Source organism: Anneissia japonica, unplaced genomic scaffold (genome assembly GCF_011630105.1).
Source record: "Anneissia japonica isolate Jap-2015-1 unplaced genomic scaffold, ASM1163010v1 scaffold287586_len22123_cov129, whole genome shotgun sequence".
In the NCBI taxonomy this organism is placed as follows: domain Eukaryota; kingdom Metazoa; phylum Echinodermata; class Crinoidea; order Comatulida; family Comatulidae; genus Anneissia; species Anneissia japonica.
In genome coordinates this window covers 7,084-12,636 of record NW_022699688.1, presented here as the reverse complement: position 1 = coordinate 12,636, position 5,553 = coordinate 7,084, and the positions used below count along the sequence as shown (strand labels likewise).

Below are 5,553 nucleotides of genomic sequence, written 5' to 3'. Positions count from 1 at the left end.
ATATTACGAAACATACGAAAGTCTTTACAGAAAAAAATATTTAACTCATGATTTTTTCAAACAAGGGAATTATAACTTTAACTCAATAACCATTATACAAAATGGAATGTAAAACTTGGATTGTTTCTGAGACGGCGACTGGAGCCTCTAAGATTACAACTATTACAATCGAACATGGCATTACACATTTATATAAAAAAACAAGATGTAGCACAAAAAGCGATTGTGCAGCCGTGCAGATTGGGTTTTAGAAATTGAATTGTAAATAACTGAACACAAATTTAGGGTGGGTTGAATAATAGTGAAATAAAGATGAATTTTGGTTTGTTTATCAAAGTTTTTACAATTGCGCCACATCAGCCCAAGCAGTCTATTGCACTTGCCAACAAGATGATCAACGTGCAAAGAAAAACTAAGGGTGCTCTCAATAAAAATACCAAGATCCTTTTGTGAATGCACCCTGTTTATGGGATTGTTGTTAATTAAATAATTGTGCATTAATCAGTCCTTACCTCAGACCATACAACTGCTCAGGATTAGAAATGTAGTGAAATTATCTGCTAAATACAATACTATCCGGACAATAATGAAGTACTGTGGATTGTCTTATCCTTGATGAATGTACTAAGCATTATAGCCTCTAGTACAATGTCACTACAGATAATTCCATGCAATTCAAAGTCATCGGTTTATGCTTACTTGTCTCCATCCCGTTGGGGTTATGTTACCTTTGTAACAACGCGTATGCATAATTGTAAAGGATAGATTATTAACCAACCGGAAGCAAATCGTTTGTCAATATTGATATAGGCCTATCACTAAAATGTGACTGATTACTATTAGAAAAAGGAGATATATAAATAAGAGTTGGTATTATAGTAAATAACCAATGAACACTAGTACCTGCGATAAGCATCTTGCCATCAAATGGTTCATTTTAAAGCTGAAAAAAGAAAAATAAATTCCATTATTTTAAATTACCTGATTTGTATTTTTTAATTCTGACTTGGTAGTTACATTTTAAATTAAATTTGAACGTGAAAAGAAGTAAATTTAACTGACGTTACCTGCCTAAATAACCTAACCTAACTTTCTTGTATTTATTTGCATAGTAGTTGGCTAGTAATCAGTGGGTTTTGGTAATATCTCTAAATCAGCAAAAAATGTTTATCCATCTCAGGTTGGTATAACCTATTTGATCATTTTGACTGAGTCATGAATTGGCCTATTTGAGTCTCGAAAAAAAAGAAGTCCATCTTGAAAAGAAGCCCATCCTAAAAACCAAAAGGTTTTACGATACAGTATTTATTTTTATCTTTTTTTAAAGTAATTTTGAAAACTGTTTGTCGCCATCTGTTGGCGAAAAAGTAACTTGTAAATTTTTAAACACTGACCGGGTACTCTTGCTCGTGTTTTGGCAGTGATTTATCAGCTGTACACGTGAGTTGAGTTAAACGTCTGACGCGGTGTAGGCCATAACTGTTTTCATTGATTTTGTTGGGCAAGAAGTACCACCACAAAGTTGCGAATGATTCCAAACTTGCTTGCTGCATGACATCACACTATACCACTAAGCTGTGCTCATCTGTACTGTTTTCCTATCTATACAACGGCTGCGGTTTTAAGGTGTATTGTCTTGGCCTCTTTTCACAGCAGCATTCACTGTTTTGAATTCACTGTGGATGAAAAGCGAGACCATCTCTCCATTCTAGTGTATCCACAAGGCCTAGTAGGGGCCTATGCCTATAGGCTATAGCACCATGATAAACGACTTTGGGCCTAGCCTAGGAAGGTAGGTATCATACCGTATGTTGCAATGAGGCTAGCCTAGGCTAGGGTTAGGGTCATGTGTGTAAATCAGGTGGAGGTCCATGATGGCTACTCTACCACAAGGTGGGGGCCCTATTAGCAGGTAGGCTTATAGCACACTATTTTAAAAATGTTACCCAGTGTTTTTATTTTGTAGCCAAATGATGCAGCTTGGTGAGCGAAACTCGAAATGGCAAGAATTTTTTAAAACAGACTATAGGGTGTTCACAGGCAAACATATGTTATATGAATTAGACTTTCTAAATGGTTTATTCTGATAGAGAATTTAATGCTGAGTAAAATAGTCCAAACCCCATCAAATTATCTTTTTTACTTATCGGGTTATGAAATAAAACGTGATCGATGGTCGAAGAAAATTTTGGGATCGAAAATCAGATAATCCTGTATGTTGGTAGACCATGAAAATGGTCATTTTCTGGCTAACTGTAGGCAATAATTAACAAAAAAACACTCATAAAACCTTAATTATTCATATTTATTGTATAAAACTATATATTTTCAGAAAGCAGTAACATTCAAGATTTTACTTTTTTAACCGATGAACAAAATAAAAATGGCGGATAGGCTCAACATGGCTGCCGAATTCAAAATGGTGGCCAAAATAAAATATATATATATTTGCATTATTATAATAAATGCTGTAATAACATCAAAAGATTTGTGAAATAGTGATTGGATCTATTATTTAAAAAACTTAAAATGGCTGCCACATTGAAAATTGCCGCCATATTAAAAATGGCCGCCATGTTAAAAATGGCCACCATGTTAAAAATGGCTGCCATAATGAAAATGGCCGCCATATTATGACTGTCACATTAACATAAAAAATTCTGAACCCTATGGAATTTTAAAGTTGAAACGGTGGTTTGACCTATAATTCAAAATTCAAAATGGCTGCCAAATTCAAAATCGCCACCAAATAATAATATAATCTTAATGTACAGGGTAAAAACTATCCCCGCCAGACACCATCCTGTTATTTTTTAGTCCACGTTTCAGGGCCGGAATTAAAAGATTATAATTTTGCAATATTACATGGTAAAAATTCCCCACCGGACACGATCTCGGTATTTTTTAATCTACTTTTCAGCAGTTCTTCTTTTTGAATTTTATTTCCAATTTAAATGTCCAATTTAATTTCAATCAAATTTTATAATCAATTAATAAATTAAGTCAATTAAAATTCTGTACAAATAAACTAGAGAAAGAAAAACATTTATTATAAAATACAGTGTCAATTCAAACATTCTTTTGTAATAATATGGTATATATGAAACTAATACTACTATAGGCCTAAATGCTGAACTGTGAAGGGCTGTGCTCTGCTGTTCAGCCTGCATAACAATGCTGTCACGGTTGGGTGAGCATAACTTTCCTAGGCCTATGATTGACTTAAAAACATGCTGTCTTTAAGATCATTTTTCTACCTTTTAAATACATCTTATAAACTTCTAATTTGTGTTAAACAATGTACAAGGCATTATATTTTTATAATTATTTACCAACTAGGGTGAGTTGATTCAGTGAAGTTTATTTTTTCCAAAGTTTCTGACAAAATTTGTCACAGTTTTAAAAGTATCCACACCATCAACTAATTGCAAACACCAATTTGTAGGTCTAGGTGTCAGCTTTCAGAAAAGCTATTGAAAAGCAGCATTTTTATTGGTTAAGAGTTTGACCTGACCAAAAAACTATTTTGACCTCAGAGAACCAAGGAGAAAAATTCACTCAAAAAGTGCTAGTGTGTGAAACCCTATACTGTAAGCAGAGATTTGGTAGGCTTACTAATTTATAAACTATCATTGTGGCAAAACTACTAAAGTGAAGTTAATAAAACTTACAGATATGATAGAAACAACCTTTCTCTCACTAAAAGTGAAAGAATTTTGTTGATAGACCTTCTACAAGTGGAGAAATATTAATTTATGTGGGAGATAGTCAATTTGAATTGCAGTTTCCTGCACGTTTTACTGGTGGTGTGAACACCCTACAGACTACAGGTTTTTAAAGCCCCATTCCCGGCAAAATTTCAATTTAAAAAAAAAATCTAATTTTTGTATAATGTTATAAAGATTTATAAATATAATACGGAATTGCTAGTTTAACTGAATTTAGACATTCCTAAGAATGAAAAAAATGTAAAATAAGACTGAAATTTGATTTTTTGTGTTCCACACAAAAAATAAATGCGGATGAACTTTCATGTTTGATTTTGCGACAGGTCGTGAGAAGAAATATCGTAGGCGCCGAAAACATTAGCCTATCCAATGCTGCTAGGCTAGGCCTAGCCTTACCTCGATTTAGGTTCTGTTATCACACATAAAAACGGCCGACATGATATTTTCCGTTGCTAGTATTGACACTTGTGAATATAATATTTTCACAGGAATTATTTCAAATTTGTTAAAAAACTGATTCTGACTGAGATTTTGACACTTAAACAAACAAATCTCAGCATAACCGAACGACCGCATTGTGCGAGATGCGAAGTACAAAAAGTAATCTCATTAGAGAGGGCGCACTTTATTGACTGTATAAAGTATAAATAAAAGCTGGGAAAATAAACCACCACTGGTACCACTCTACTCTGGCTCTGGCTGTGTGAAGTGCAGGGACGTATCCAGGTGGGGAGCCGTGGGAGCCGCGGCTCCCCCCCTTTGTACACAGTGTTTAAATTTTAAAGCTTATTCTTGAGCCAATACAAATTCTTTCCTGGGATCACTGAAAACGAATACTTCTAAACATGTAAAAATGCATCAGTACACGTTATACATAGGCATAATAGAACACATAGGCCTAAGCGTGATTAAAAAATCTTAAATCCATAAATCTCAGGCCAGGTCTTTTAAGATAGAAATGCGATACTGTGGTTCAATTTCGATTTTATCCTTTTGCAAGTTTCTTTAAATGTTTGTTTAATAATACTACTACTAATAGTAATAATAATAATAACAATGATGATGATGACAATAGGAATAATTGATAATAATATTAATAACAATAAAAAGTGAAGAAAATTGTGCTAAATGCGAAAAAAAGTTGTGATTTGTTGATCATACTATAATATATATAGTTAAAGCTTAGTAAGCTATAATTAGGCCTAAGTTGTCCTGGATATTAAGTGGATTCCTGATAAAAGATTATGAGAAATTTGTTGGCGTTTCATTTTGACTATAATGGTAATGTGATGATGATGAATTTTACTATATAAAAGTGTAATTTCCGGCCATCCCGAGAGGTACTATTTCCTCAAATTTTCTCACCTCAGCCCCAGCCATGGTGGGGATGAGGTGGTTGTGAAATCACGTTTTTGAAGTAGGCCTATGTAAAGTACATACTCAAAGACAATGTTTTTAAGCTTTGATTTTTATGGTATACACACATACATTAATAAGATCTCTATGGTTGTCAAAAATCCCTGATGAAAGATAATGAGAATTTTTTTTGGCGCTTCATTTTGACTAATGGTGATGTGATGATGATGAATTTTACTAAAAGTGACATTTCTGGCCGTCTAGAGGTACTGTTTCCTCAAATTTTCTCACCTCAGCCCCAGCCATGGTGGGGCTGAGGTGTGTGTCGACTCACAAAATGTCCTCCCCCTCCACCTTTCAAAACAGATCTGTGCCCTTCCCTGGGTATGATATTAAACTCCATCGAGTCGGCTCCTGATGTATGTCTTAGTGATTGCTGTTTGTTTTTAGGATGTGATCTGGTTTTTCA

The 5,553-nt window shown here is 34.1% G+C and overlaps 1 long non-coding RNA gene across 1 annotated transcript in view; it reads left to right on the top strand.

The window, feature by feature from the left end:
* Positions 1-1,521: 1,521 nt before the first annotated feature.
* LOC117103102 overlaps positions 1,522-5,553 on the top strand; it is a 9,405-nt gene continuing 5,373 nt past the window's right edge. Inside the window, exon 1 of the long non-coding RNA XR_004444521.1 lies at positions 1,522-1,792. This is a non-coding gene — a long non-coding RNA (uncharacterized LOC117103102). The remainder of the gene's footprint in view (positions 1,793-5,553) is intronic.